Consider the following 15396-nt stretch of genomic DNA (forward strand, 5'->3'; position numbering starts at 1 on the left):
TCATAATTTCATCCAGCACAAATCTCTCTTAGGGCTTACACAGATTACCGATGCAGCATCAACACCCAAGCTTGGTCATACTTAAGAATGATTTCTAGCGTGCAAGAAATCTTAAGGTATTTAAGCAGGGTGGGTGGGCGTGTGAGCCCTAAGGGAAATTTATGACCAACCTTCAACATAAGGTCAGTCTCGTAGATCAATCAATTTCATACAACACTTTATCTCTCTTAAGGGCCCCCAGATTTGTTTAGAAACAGATTCCTATTTTAATATAATTGAAGTTGTACAATAAAACTATAATTCTTCTTTATGCATAATATATTTTAATTTAATTTGTATGTTTTTAATCTGACAAAACAATAGAAATTTATGAATTATTAACATTTTTTGCGTAAATAAAAGGCATCAATTGACGTCTTGGTTCTGGAAAATTTCCATGGGCTCACAGATTGCAGCTCTGGTGCCGCCCTTTTCAAATTAGCCACATCCTGCTGATTTTGATTAATGCTGGTCAAAAGGGCATAAAAGGGTTGGTCAAACTTTGATTTACAACATTACATGACATGGTAGCTTGGTTTCCCATACGAGCAATCGTCTCGAAAATATTTGAGACATGCGTATCACTACTTTCTTCCCTTCCGCCCTGGCTTGATGTCAAACGGGCTTGTCAAACATAAGCGTCGTTACTTTTTGTAACTTTTAAAAAAAATCATTATCTTAATAACGCTGTTGCCAAGAAACCTGGCATGTGCCTTTTGACAATGAAATCTAGTCAGTATTATTTGTTAAGGCATATACTTCGTTGGCATGAAATCTGCCTGATCGATGTATATTTGTACGTATATTTCCTGTATAGGTCGTGAAATATTACTGATTACTTGAGTGTCTTAGAATTTGCATTATCAGTATCAATAAGTGAAGATTTATGCACATGACTTAATGTCAGTATTAAAATTTCATGTAATTTGGTCGTTTCGTCATTCTTGTTTCTTTAAATTTTTACCAGCTCAGGATTTTTAAAGTTGAAGGCATGGAAATTGCCTTCATAGTCTCTTGAATTCCAATTCAAGTATTGATACATATGACAACTTTTACCATTGATATGATTTATGAATTTCTTTCCCTCAATTTTCCCTCAAAATTGGCCCCGCCCCGGGGGGTCATTGATTTTCCCTATATGCATATAGTAAAAACTTAAAAAATATTCGTTTAAAGAACTCGAAGAGCTATGGCTAAGATATTTAGCATCAAACATGTTCTAATAGGTGTCTACCAAGTTTGTTCAAATAAAAGCCCTGGGGTCAAAATAAGCACCGCCCCGGGGGTCATTGATTTTCCTTATATGTGTATAGCAAAATTTAAAAAAAATCTTCTTTGAGAAAACCCAAATAGCTAGAGTTAAGATATTAAGCATGAAACATCTTTTAGTGAGTGTCTACAAAGTTTGTTCAAATAAAAGACCTGGGGTCAAAATTGGCCCCGCCCACAGGGGTCATTGATTTTCTTTATATGTGTATAGCAAAAACTTAAAATCTTCTTTGAAAAAACCCAAATAGCTAGAGTTTAGATATTAAGCGTGAAACATCTTCTAGTAAGTGTCTACAAAGTTTGTTCAAATAAAAGCCCTGGGGTCAAAACTGGCCCGGCCCCTGGGGTGTCATTGTTTTTAACTATATGTGTATCGTAAAAACTTTAAAAAAATCTTCTTTTAAAAAGCCCAGTGAGCTAGGGCTTAGATGTTTAGCATGAAACATCTTCTTATGGGTGTCTACCAAGTTTGTGCAAATAAAAGCCCTTGGGTTAAATTGGCCCTGCAACGTTGGGGGGGGGGTTGGGGGGCCTATATACAGGTGAGCGACCTCAGGGCCATCATGGCCCTCTTGTTATTGTTTTGACTTCTTCTCTTTTCCTTTTGTGAAAAAGTAAAAAAAATTCTATGACATAAGTAAAAATTAAGCTAGAGATAACATTCACTAAAACAAATTATGATATGATTTGATATTATTATGTAAATTTGTGAAATGAATGTATGTGAAATTTATGTACATGTATGTCATAAAGGTATAATAAATAAAAAAAAATATTTGGCATGAAACATCATCTAGTCAGTGTCTACCAAGTTTATACAAATAAATGCCCTGGGGTCAAAATTGGCTCCGCCCGAGGGGTCATTGATTTTACTTATTTGTATATAGTAAAACTTAAAAAGTCTTCTTTTAAAAAACACAAATAGCTAGACCTTAGATATTAAGCATGAACATTTTCTAGTGGGTGTCTACCAAGTTTGCTCAAATAAAAGTCATAGGGTAAAATTTAGCCCGCCCCAGGGGGTCATTGATTTTCCTTATTTGTATATAGTAAACACTTTAAAAACTTCTTTCAAAACCCAAAATAGCTGAAGTTTAGATATAAAGCATGAAACATCTTCTAGTTTGTGTCTACCAAGTGTGTTCAAATAAAAGCCCTGGGGTAAAAATTGGCCCCGCCCAGGGGTGGGGTCATTGTTTTTCCCCTTATGTGTATAGTAAAACCTTTAAAAAAACCCAAAGAGCTAAGATATTTAGCATGAAACATCTGCTAATGGGTGTCTACCAAATTAGTTCAAATAAGGGCCCTTGGGTTAAAATTGTCCCTGCCCCAGGGGGGTCATTGTTTTTCCCTATATGTATATAGAAAAAGACTTGAAAAATCTTCTTATAAAAACCCCAAAGAGCTAGAGCTTAGATACTTATCATGAAACATTTTCTAATGGATGTCTACCAAGTTTGTTCAAATAAAAGCCCCTGGTTTAAACATCGGCCTTGGCCCAGGGGCCTATATACAGGTGAGCGATTTCAGGAGTATCATGGCCCTCTTGTTTATCCTTCCTGTTGTACTTGTTGAAGAAGGGTTTTATAACAATAACAACAACAATAATAATAATAAAGACTTTATTTATCGAAACAACTCATTTGATCAAGATATCAATCTTCCATGAGGCCCTCGACAAGGAACAATGTAAAAGTTTTCACTTTTAATATTTCTAGATCCTTTACATAATTCCCTATAAGGACGTCAGTTGCTGGGCGTCCGGTAATGATAACGAGCAGCACCTCCTCTCCCTCCAACTCAGCCAGTTCTAGTTCGTGCCGGGCTGACTAAAGGTCGAGCTCCCAGCGAACCTGCTCACTTCTTAGTAATGCTGCTTGCTTTTCTTTTAACTGGCGGAATGGGCAGCTTCACTAAGTTTTTGGGCAAACAGAAAGATGTAACATACGCGCTATATTTCCAATTTTATTCCAGAATCATATCTATTTTACAACACAAAGCCATAGGAGTATAGTATAAAGCGTATAGCGGTTATTTGAAATTTAAACATTTATACTTTCAATAATAACATAAATACAAACAACATACAAACAATTCATACATACTTACAAATTAACAAATTACAATAGAAATCATCTTTAACAATTACTGTGGGAATCCTGCTGCTAGTAATATTAAAAATATTAATTGATAGAAATACAGATTATCAACTTTTACAGAAAAATCTTAACATAAAATTGTAAATGTATTTTACCTTAACAATAATAAATGTAATAATTTAGAACAAAATTATTAGAACAATTATTTTTCTGAATGAAGACCAAAACAAAAATAAAGTTACTGAACAATGGTGTCTGTGCCCATAACGTAGTAAATTGAAGCACACACGATTCGTACTTTACATTCCGAAAGCGTAACTTCAACTGCGCTTTGGGAAGCCAAATTGCAGGAAGCGCCCTCCATTTTTTCAATCTTTTACAGATTGTTTCCAAACACTTTGGCTGTAAACTGTACCGGCAATCTGGACACCATCCAACAAATCAACAGATCATCTGATCTTTCTTCTTTTGTACCAAACAATTTTTCAAGATTGTTCTGGAACAATGCTACTTCTTTCTTAAGATCTTCCCCCTTTTAATGCAGACTTTTGCTTTATAAGTCCATGTATGTATGTCACCTTGAAATGTTGTACATACTTCATCAACAAGCTTCTTCTTATGGCAGGCTGAAATGATATGTGACATGATACAGTAGTTGGAAAATTGCAGTAAAGAACAAAGATCTCTACTTTGAAGTAGCTTTAAATACTTCTCATAAACATTACTGTAATAAGACTATCAAACAATTCTTTAATAAGTACTTCTATAATCTGAATATTAAAGAACTATAACTATAATAGACATGAGAACACACTTAACTATGTGATATCACACGTCTACTACGAACATTGAGAAGAAAAGGTTTTGAAGGAAGATAATTTTGTTTAAGTATAGTGTTTCAAAGGACTTGATCTTAATTATACATAATCTTACTTATATATATATAATCATTATTAACATTAACTTCATTGGAACATGCATCATAATTATGATGTCACTTGATATATGCTATTTAAGACCAATGTCTTGACGGCCTTTTTATATGCCCGAAAGAATTCCGGGCATATTATATTATACCCGTCCGTCTGTCTGTCCGTCCGGACCAACGATAGGGGGTTAAAGAGGTAACCAGTTTATGAGCTTCTTTTACATGGACTTTATGGGGAAATCAAAAAATATCCAACATACGGTGTTTAAGTTGTTAGCTAAATTTTCGATTCTTTAGGGGCTTAAATGTCAGAAGTGTTATTCTGTTGTCCGATTTAAGGGACTGGCATTTCAGCGCGAAACCATCATCTTGAGTAAATCTAAATGATCTTTCATTTGGGTTAAATTCACATATTATTCAATAATTTATTTTTAGTTATGGCTTATTTTCATTAGCAAACAGTTCATTTCATCGAACAGTCCTTTCTGAAATCATCTATCTCCTTCTTACAGCAAGCTGTTTGTTTCCATTAACAACCAGGACCGGGTTGTTCAAAACATTGGTTAAAATTAGCCAATGGATAGCTTATCCACTGGTTAAATCCTTAACCAGCGGCCAGTTATCCAGTGGATAAAATTTCATTGTTCGACAGTTGGATAGTACACTGGCTACCTAACCAGTGGATAGCGTGTTTATCCACTGGTTAAGTACCACAATGCAACAGGGTTGGTTAGTGATTCTGGAAACAAAATGGCTGATTTTTTGATGAATAATAAATTTATTAGAATCAAAAAGCTCCCAAAAAATAATTTTGCATGTTTTGTGCTTTCTTGTTTTTGGAATTAAACAAAAAGTATATCAGAGGCCTTAAAGTATTGATAGATTTATTTTTAGCTCACCTGTCACAAAGTGACAGGGCGAGCTTTTGTGATCGCTTTTCGTCCGGCGTCCGTCCGTCCGTCCGTCGTCCGTCCGTCCGTAAACTTTTGCTTTAAATGACATCTCCTTATAAACCACTGAGCCAATTTCATCCAAACTTCACAGGAATGTTCCTTTGGTGGTCACCTTTAAAAATTGTTCAAAGAATTTAATTCCATGCAGAACTCTGGTTGCCATGGCAACCGAAAGAAAAATCTTTAAATATCTTCTTTTAAACAACCCTAAGAGCTAGAGCTTAGATATTTGGCATGAAACATCTTCTAGTGAGTGTCTACCAAGTTTGTTCAAATAAAAGCCCTGGGGTCAAAATTGGCCCCGCCCCAGGGGGTCATTGATTTTCCCTATATGCATATAGTAAAAACTTAAAAAATCTTCTTTTAAAGAACCCAAAGAGCTAGAGCTAAGATATTTAACATGAAACATCTTCTAGTGAGTGTCTACCAAGTTTGTTCAAATAAAAGCCCTGGGGTCAAAATTGGCCCCGCCCCGGGGGGTCATTGATTTTCCCTATATGCATATAGTAAAAACTTAAAAAATCTTCTTTTAAAGAACCGTAAAAGCTAGAGCTTAGATATTAAGCATGAAACATCTTCTAGTGAATGTCTACCAAGTTTGTTCAAATATAAGCCATGGGGTCAAAATTGGCCCCGCCCCAGGGGGTCATTGATTTTCCCTTTATGCATATAGTAAAAACTTAAAAAATCTTCTTTTAAAGAACCCAAAGAGCTAGAGCTAAGATATTTAACATGAAACATCTTCTAGTGAGTGTCTACCAAGTTTGTTCAAATTAAAGCCCTGGGGTCAAAATTGGCCCCGCCCCGGGGGGTCATTGATTTTCCCTATATGCATATAGTAAAAACTTAAAAAATCTTCTTTTAAAGAACCGTAAGAGCTAGAGCTTAGATATTTAGCATGAAACATCTTCTAGTGAATGTCTACCAAGTTTGTTCAAATAAAAGCCCTGGGGTCAAAATTGGCCCCGCCCCAGGGGGTCATTGATTTTCCCTATATGCATATAGTAAAAACTTGAAAAAATCTTCTTTTAAAGAACACAAAGAGCTAGAGCTAAGATATTAAGCATGAAACATCTTCGAGTGAGTGTCTACCAAGTTTGTTCAAATTAAAGCCCTGGGGTCAAAATTGGCCCCGCCCCGGGGGGTCATTGATTTTCCCTATATGCATATAGTAAAAACTTAAAAAATCTTCTTTTAAAAAACCATAAGAGCTAGAGCTTAGATATTTGGCATGAAACATCTTCTAGTGAATGTCTACCAAGTTTGTTCAAATAAAAGCCCTGGGGTCATAATTGACCCGCCCCAGGGGGTCATAGATTTTCCCTATATGCATATAGTAAAAACTTAAAAATTCTTCTTTTAAAGAACCCAAAGAGCTAGAGTTAAGATATTTAGCATGAAACATCTTCTAATGAGTGTTTACTAAGTTTGTTCAAATAAAAGCCCTGGGGTCAAAATTGGCCCCGCCCCAGGGGGTCATTGATTTTCCCTATATGCATATAGTAAAAACTTAAAAAATCTTCTTTTAAAGAACTCAAAGAGCTAGAGCTAAGATATTTAGCATGAAATATGTTCTAATGGGTGTCTACCAAGTATGTTAAAATAAAAGCTCTGGGGTCAAAACTGGCCCCGCCCGGGGGGTCATTGATTTTCCTTATATGTGTATAGCAAAAACTTAAAAATCTTCTTTGAAAAAACCCAAATAGCTAGAGTTTAGATATTAAGCATGAAACATCTTTAAGTAAATATCTACAAAGTTTGTTCAAATAAAAGCCCGGGGGTCAAAACTGGCCCTGCCCCAGGGGTGTCATTGTTTTTAACTATATGTGTATAGTAAAAACCTTAAAAAATCTTTTTTTAAAAAATCCAATGAGCTAGAACTTAGATGTTTAGCATGAAACATCTTCTTATGGGTGTCTACCAAGTCTGTTCAAATAAACAAATAAAAGCCCTTGGGTAAAAATTGGCCCGGGGTGGGGGGGCTATATACAGGTGAGCGACCTCAGGGCCATCATGGCCCTCTTGTTCCCTTAGACACACAAAAGAAAAAAAATCAAAAACAATTTTTTTTCAAATTTTGAATTGAAATTACTTCCATTAGATGAGAAAATGAGTACCGACACTTGAATGTTTTATTAAAGAATAAGAAAGTTATGACTGTTTAACTGAATTTTCTGAACTACAACAACAACAAATTTAGTCTGAAAAAGGGTTCTAAAAGCACTTTTTTCAGAAATGTTTCAATTTAATCCTATGCATTTTATATGAAATGTTCTAGTTAAGAAAAATAAACATATATTTTTAAGAAAAATCTGGTTTTAAACAAGTTTTAATGATTTTTACTGTTTTAATGATGATGACTAACCACTGGTTAAGGGCATTATCCGGTGGTCATAGGACTGGTTAAAGTTAACCGCTGGATAACGCATTTTATCCGTTGGATAAGTTTTGAGCAACAGAATTTATCCAACAGACAAAATTTAATCAGCGGATAATGAATTTAACCACTGGTTAACACTAACCAATGTTTTGAACAACCAGATTCAGATAGTTACCTGCAACTGCCCTCCTCTTTCATCACGCTGCTTTCCCAAAAACTTCTTATTTGTGTGTTAATTTAACAGTGACTGGTTTGTGAGGTAATGTTTGTGTACGTGGTTAAACTGAGAACAGTATTAGACATTCCATACTTTTATCCAAGTTCGTCTGAAACATTTTCAGAATGTCATTGTATAAGTTTCTACTGATAATTAAATTATGAATATTTTGTATGACCTAATTTCTTTATAAGGCAGCTCCCTTCTCTATTACAGCAAACTGTATACCTGTATGCCCACTAATGGTCAGTTGTATGCCCACTTAAAGTCACCTGTATGATCACATGAATTAACAATATATTGCATTGACCTTTCCAGCAACAGTCATATCTCTAAAACAACCTTAGTTCCGTCCTACAAATGTTGTACTGTAACAAAAACATATTTCCGCTGATTCACATATCTACATTTAATTTCTCGATCACATATTAACAAAGACATAAGACAGACAAAAGACGCGAAACATCACTTCTATGATACATTTTTGTGCCCCCACTTTAGCGGCGGGCATTCATATTTATCCTTGTCCGTCCTTCCGTCCGTCCGTTCTCTTTTGTGTCGCACGTAACTCAAAAAGTATTTGACCTAGAGTCATGAAACTTTACAGGAATGTTGATCAGCATGTGTAGTTGTGCACCTGGGTATTTTCGTCTGGATATTTTTAGTATTTTTAGAGTTTTTTCCCTTGACTTAGTAAAATTTTGCAATTTTCAACTTGTGTCGCATGTAACTCAAAAAGGATTTGACATAGAGTCCTGAAACTTTATAGGAATGATGTTGATCAGCATGTGTAGTTGTGCACCTGGGTATTTTCGTCTGGATTTATTTAGTATTTTTAGAGTTATTGCCCTTAACTTAGAAATTTTTTGCAATTTTCAACTTGTGTCGCATGTAACTCAAAAAGGATTTGACATAGAGTCATTAAACCTTACGGGAAGGTTGCTCAGCATATTTAGTTTTGCACCTTGGGTTTCGCTTGTGGATTTATCCGGTATTTGTAGAGTTATTGCCCTTGACTTAGTAAAAACTGTTTCATTATGTTGTTATTTGTTCCTTGAGTGCTCGAGTTAGAATCAACCAACTTTACAGGAATAATGATCAACATCACTAAATTACAGGAATAATGATTCACATCACTGTGAAGCTATGCACCTGGGACTTTGCATGTGGATTTTTTATTCAATTTTGTTACAGTTATTGCCCTTGACTTACAGTAGTTTAAATTTGCAATTTTCAATTTGTTCATGCATAGCTTAAAAAGTATTTCACTTGTAGACCTGAAAGTTTACAAGAATGTTGGTCAGCATGTGTACTTATGCACCTTGGGGTTTGCTCGTGGATTTATTCAGTATTTGTAAAGTTCTTACCCTTTACTTAGTAAAAGATATTTGACCTAGAGTCATAAGATTGGCAGAACAGTGGCGCGGTGGGGGCACCTGTGTCCTATGGACACATTTCTAGTTATTTAAAAAAAATCCTTTAAAGACAGTCATATGCAAAAATGTGTTAATTAGCTGCATGATGCAGAGTTATTTCACTTTTTTGTGGTAATTCAACAGTGACTTGTTTTTCAGGTAATATTTGTTTATGTGGTTAACAATCTTGGTAGAGGTCCACTATGCAATGTTTCATGCCAAATCTAACCTCTAGCCTTAGTCAATTCAGAGAAGATTTTTTTCAGTTTTTATTATATCCATAAAAGGAAATGCTCTAACCTCCAGGGTGGAGCCAATTTTGACACTAGGGGCAAAATTTCAAAAACTTTGGTAGAGGACCTATAGATGATATTATATACCAAATATCAAAGGCCAATTTTGACGCAAGGGCTATAATTTGAACATTCTTGGTAGAGGTCCAATAGAAAATGCCTTATGCAAAATATCTAAGCACTAGGTCTTGTGGGTCTTTAGAACAAGACTTTTAAAAAAATTCCTACAATTCATTTTGTTTACCGTGGCAACCAGATTTCTGCATGGAATCAAATTCTTTGAGCAACTATGGAAGCCCTTCACCCAAGGAACAATCCAGCCAAGTTTGGTTGAAATTGGACAAACTGCTTCTTAGAAGATATTTTAAGTTCACTATATAACACACATACACATACACACACAGGTGAATCGCTATATGCCATCGCATCGCAGATGCTGCGGTGGCATTAAAACGATCTCTTATTTCAAACTGTCATAATTAACAACCAATACCAATTTCATTTAGTCAAAATATGTATTCCAATATAACATGATATAGTTTGCACAGCATACTTTTTATCAGCGTCATGCCACATAACATTATAATGTAAATTGTATATCAGAGTATATTGAAATTCTAAAACAAGCACTGCTTTTTACATTGTTATTCTGGTTAGTGTCCATCCTTATGGCTACTGTCGTTTCGTTTTGCCTTTTGCACTAGGTATGAATCTTTCTTTTTAATCAGTTCCCATTTCCTTTTCCAGATCTTTCCCCCATTGGCCTTACTTTTTGCACAGGCTTGTAATATTTCCTTCATCCCTGGACAAGGACGTCTCGATTCAAAAGAAATATACGTCTTAAAGTACTTTTCTTTTTCTTTTATTTTTTCTTTCGACCTGGGCACTCTTGTTCCTGTAAAGAATCACAAGACAGTGATGACTTTACATTATTTGTCAAGAACAGATCACTCAAAGAACAAATAAACAAATAAATAAAAAACAAACAAAAACAAAACAAAACATTTAAAAATATTAATCAGTACTTAAAACTAGATAAAATAGTAAAATGGTACCTTGGCTTTTCCAATTTCGACCCGAAGGTCCTCTTCCTTTGTCATTTTAATTGTTGCTTTTCGGCAGACATCCTTAGCTTTCGGATCCAAATGAATGTATGCGGGTTTTAAAAAACGTCCGTGAACACGTGGTATATGTTAAACACTTGCAAGATATGACCTTTGACGTTTTCATAGATATTTTAACAGTCCTGTTAATTGGATGTTTGGGTGGTATTGTGCGTTGTAAAATGTATCAGACCGCAATCTCGTGATATATAACATTCCCATCCTATCGGCCAAAGCAAAAAAAAAAATAGTTACTATAACAATCATCATTTTAGTGATGGTTTCGTCTCGTACATGTAACTGCGCATTCGACCAATTTTTATGAAGACTAAAACATTGGGAATTTGTTTCACCTTAGCCTTCACTAGTGTACATATCTTCTGATATTTCGTGCTGTTGCCTATAGTTAAATTATGCCTTAACTAGACTCAATTTCGGTAATTCTTGAAATTGGTGATTACCAACTCACGTTTGAGAAAATATTGAATTCTGTGGGTCCACTACTGTAATACTGTAATACTGTCTTACTTGCAAACACGCCAAAGTACTGCGTACAAAAAATGAAGACCCTAAATTTATTGAAATGTCCATCTTTTTCTGCACGCGATAAAGATAAGAAGAAGCTATTGCACTATGTTCGCATATTGCATTGTCGTTTATGAATTTATGCATTCGTACCTTAATTATACCCAACATAAGTTTTTGTCTGACAAGAAATAATCATGCTGAATAATGAAACCACTTGCACTTTGACAGCATTTAAAGTATCACACGTGATGAGTTTGGACAATGTGATATTACAGGTAGCTTCAAGAAACAGCTAGTTCAAATAGATAAATTCTTTTACAATGCCAGAAAGCAAACGTGTGCTTGCATATCAAGTAAAGGGAATTCGATTTGCAGCCCACCAATTAATGTTTTATCTATCTTAAGAGGGCAAATTATTTTTAAATTCAACAATGCATATATCTCATATTTGCCATGTAAAATTGTTTATTAATTTTTATCGTTTGTCTTATGAGCCGCCCATTGTAAACAATAATTGAATGATTTACAACATAGGTACAAGAAGACGCATTTTGTAAGGTAACTTTTAAAGTTGCAAGTTTATTGTATACTATGCTAGGTCACAGAAGTTTGGAGTCAATTACTTTCTTTGCAATGGCAGAGATTTTCGGCAGTTAACACAATAATTGTGTACTTTACTAAGGGTATAGGGTATTCCAGAGTGAAATTAGTCTTGCAATTCAGTCCGAAATTGGACGCGTTTTTTTTCTCGTATCTAGACTCTACTCGGTAGTCTTTTAAAAATGTCCTTTTGTAATTATACGGAAGTTTTGAACTTGATCTTATCGCTCTTTATTGTTTTTCTACACTTCTAAGTTTATGAATGTAGCAAATGTAATAATTGAGTTTCATTTTTTCTCAGTTTTTAAGTCAAGTTGCACGCTTGCATCTGTTGAAATAGACTTTTTTCCATTTTTTTATTTTCTTATCTTGTCCAAATTTCTTTTTGAATAATTTATTTTCACTAGCTGCAATAGATTCATTCTGCGGGTATGTTTTTGAACATTTCAAATGATTGCAGTCTCTCTTTTTGCAAAATTTATTAACTTTAGCTTGTGGGAGTACGAGCCCCCTGAATGTATAATGCTCTACATGTATCATTGTACAAAAGTTTTATTTAGCTTTCTCCCGAAAAGTATAGGCGCTGTCGGATTGAACATCTGCATCCTTTTTTCTCGACATTGACATTACACGGTCAAGGTAGTCCTGATTGACCTGTAATTTGGCCTGCCCAACCTCTTCGACCCTGTCGCATGCATTGTTCACTTCCTTTCAAATGAGTGATGAAGAAGGTGCCTTGATGTTTAAACAGGCGAGAATCTGTGACCAATGCAATATTTCGTCACCGGGAGAGCAAGTCTTCCATTCAGCTCAGCAGCTGCAAGCCTTCTTTTGCTCGAAATTCGCTCGACATTTCCATGGTATCACTTTGAAAGTGGCAGCTCTGGCAATGGACAGAAAGATTCAATATATAGTCCATGCTGTCTTACTATTCTTAGGATAAATGGACGCGTTCTGGCAGTGCTGCTGATGAACCAGTGACACTAATTATTTTATGTTTTCTAAATGTACAATAATACACTCATCAATTTCTACAACTTGATCATTTATAACCTCATTTTCAGATTTTGGTCTGAATTAAATAATTCAATCTTTATTTATTATCACTTACACAAGCTTCAATGTTCGTTTTGAAGTTGCTGTTAAATTTAAAATAATCGGCAGGATTCCCATTAAATTAAATTAATTCCGGTTTTGGTAAACCATAAATGTTCTTAGAACAAATGAAGTCAGTTGCTGGGGCTTCCGGTAATGATAACGCGCATCTGTCGTTGTAAATCACCTCCTCTTCCTCCAGCTCAACCTGTTCTATTTCGTGCCGGGCTGAATGGAGTTCGAGCTCCAAGCGAACCCTCTCGCTTCTTCGTCCTGCTGCTTGCTTTTCATTTAACGGGCAGATGTGCATTTCTGCCCTTCGCTTACGCGTGAGGCTGTAGAGCTACATGGAATTTTCGCGGTTTGTATCCCCTCGACTCGGATCACCGACAGGCATCTTTTGATGATCCGAAATATAAATTAACGAATATAATCCAGATAATTGTGCTATTATCCGATTAAGTGTCACTTTTTCCTTAACAGATTAGCTCAATAAGTTTAATGAACTATTGTTCAATAACTGTAGATTACGTGGCTGGGAGGGAACACGTTAATACTGGTGTTCACTTCAACTGTTCAATAACTGTAGATTGTGTCGATGGAGAACAAACACGTTTGCATTAGGTTCGCTTCAAACATTCACCAACTTACATGGACACTGCGACACAGCCGTAGTGGGCTTCACTTAGTGTTTCGGCAAACAAAAATATATATAATGCACGCGCCATATATTTCCACGTTTATTCCAAATCATACCTATCTTAGAGCTCAAAACGTTGTGTATAGCTTATAGCGGTTTTCTGAAATATAAACATTTATCCTTTCAATAATAACATAAAAACAAACAACATACAAATAATTCATATTTACTTACAAAGTAACAGATTACAATAGAAATCATCCTTAACAATTACTGTGGGAATCCTCCTGCTAGTATTAGGCCGATTTTTTGGGTAGTTTGTTAGGTTTGATTGTATTAACAACGTACTCTATATTGTTCAGCTGGTTCTTTTTAATATGCGTTCATTTAATAATCGACCTGGGGAATAACTCGGGATCTGATCCTTAAAGAAGACTGACATATATTCTGAAATAAGAACAAAATTTGGAACTCCGCTTTCCAAAACTTTATTTTCATATCATGTTATCATGTAGTACAAAACATGTTATAATTATTATTATTTAGTACGAAATACCTTAACATGTTAAAACATGTTCTTATCAATATAACACAAATTGTAATGTAAAATCAATATTCTTATTAAACATATAAAGTCAGTATTCATTTTAAATATACGAACGTAAATTGTAAGTACAGTATGTTTTATCATATATGGAATTAAAATAAGAATTCACTAGCAGAATAATTTTAAATAAATCATAACTATCCAAAATACTAAAAGAATTTTAGCCTAACAATTTGCGGGGGGATGCGGGCTCAATTTATACAGTTTTCCGAATCTTGGTGAAACATGAATTCTTATTTGGGGGAAGCGTTTGTATTACATGACCAATGGTCAGGTACTTCATGCTGTTAGAAATGTATACAATATCTTGGTTATTATGTCCAGTTTGTATGTCGATTTATTATTAGTAATAGGATACTTTGTGGAGTCAGTGTGTAAAAGAAACATTATTTACTTCTGCGGGTTAAGTATAGATAAGCTTGAGTTTCTGCCAATCATTTCTTATGATAAAAGAGAGGAAAGAACAATATGTTTATCAGAAAATCAGTCTGATAAAATTTTCCCACCCGGAGGGCTATAACCGAGACCTCGAGGTTATATAAATATAAATATTTTTAAATTATCTTATTATATTTAAAGCTCATCTTTTATGTATTTTATTTCGAAATGTAGATTTGGGTTGCATGTATTTATTAAAAGTGCTTCTCTATTAGGATTATTTTTAATGTGCTGTGCAATAGCATGCAGGGCTTTGTTTTTAAGGGTTAAAGAGTGTAAGTAAGAAGGGAAATATGAAGAAGATATTAAATAGTCGTAATTTGTTAAGTAAAAATTCTGCAATTCTGTCCTTATTTCAGTTTCTATGATGAAATTATAAATTGTTTGTTTTTGAAAATTGAATAGGAATTGTAATAATGAAAAGAAGTCATTTCCATTTATGCCCCAAAGATTGTATGAAGCATTTTGCTTTTTACATTCATTAATCCAAACTAAACAAAAGTGTATTCTTTCTCTTTCACCTAGGGAAAGGTTTGAAATACCAACATTTGCATCAGAAAAATTAAGAGGAATTATAAATCTGTCCATGTTTACAAAACACTATATAAAAATAATAATAAAATATGAATATTGCAACACTTAATAAAATACTTCTAAAATATAAATAAAAAAATTGGTACAAAAAAAATCTGTACCAATGGTGCCTTGACGCCGGGAGGTTAGGCACCGATTACCCCTGGCTTACAAAGTAACGTTAGCTCGTAAGAATTGAAAAATGCAATTCTGTAATAA

Source organism: Ruditapes philippinarum, unplaced genomic scaffold (genome assembly GCF_026571515.1).
Source record: "Ruditapes philippinarum isolate M1 unplaced genomic scaffold, ASM2657151v2 ctg1568_1_1_1_1, whole genome shotgun sequence".
Lineage (NCBI taxonomy): Eukaryota > Metazoa > Mollusca > Bivalvia > Venerida > Veneridae > Ruditapes > Ruditapes philippinarum.